The sequence below is a fragment of the Salvelinus sp. IW2-2015 genome, unplaced genomic scaffold, assembly GCF_002910315.2.
Source record: "Salvelinus sp. IW2-2015 unplaced genomic scaffold, ASM291031v2 Un_scaffold6179, whole genome shotgun sequence".
NCBI classification, from domain to species: Eukaryota; Metazoa; Chordata; class Actinopteri; order Salmoniformes; family Salmonidae; genus Salvelinus; species Salvelinus sp. IW2-2015.
The window spans coordinates 19,174-19,851 of record NW_019947442.1 but is presented as its reverse complement, the minus strand read 5'-3'; positions in this window follow the sequence as shown (position 1 = coordinate 19,851).

Below are 678 nucleotides of genomic sequence, written 5' to 3'. Positions count from 1 at the left end.
GGGTGTGACTGAAATAGCTGAATCCACTCATTTGAAGGGATATCCTCATACTTTTGTGTGTATATATATATATATATATATATAGTGTATAGGGGCTGCAGGTAGCCTAGTCGGTAGAGCATTGGGGCAGTAACCGAAAGGTTGCTAGATCGAATCCCCGAGCTGACAAGGTAAAAATCTGTCGTTCTGCCCCCTGAACAAGGCAGTTAACCCACAGTTCCTAGGCCGTCATGGAAAATAAGAATTTGTTCTTAACTGACTTGCCTAGTTAAATAAAAATAAGAAATATAAAATATTCAATGTCTGCTTATTTTTTGTTGTTGAAGCCATCTACCAATACTTCTATGTGAGGCGTTGGAAAACCTTCCTGGTCTTTGTGGTTGAATCTGTGTTTGAAATTCACTGCTCGACTGAGGGACCTTACAGATCATTGTATGTGTTGGGTACAGAGATGAGGTAGTCATTCAGAAATCATGTTGAATAGTATAAATGCACACAGAGTGCATGTAACTTATTATGTGACTTGTTAAGCACATTTTTTTACTCGTGAACGTATTAAGGCTTGGCAAAACAAATGGTTTGAAAACTTACTGACTCAAGACATTTCAGCTTTTCATAAACATAATCATTATGGGGTGTCGTGTGTAGAGGCCAGTGACACAACATCTCGATTTAATC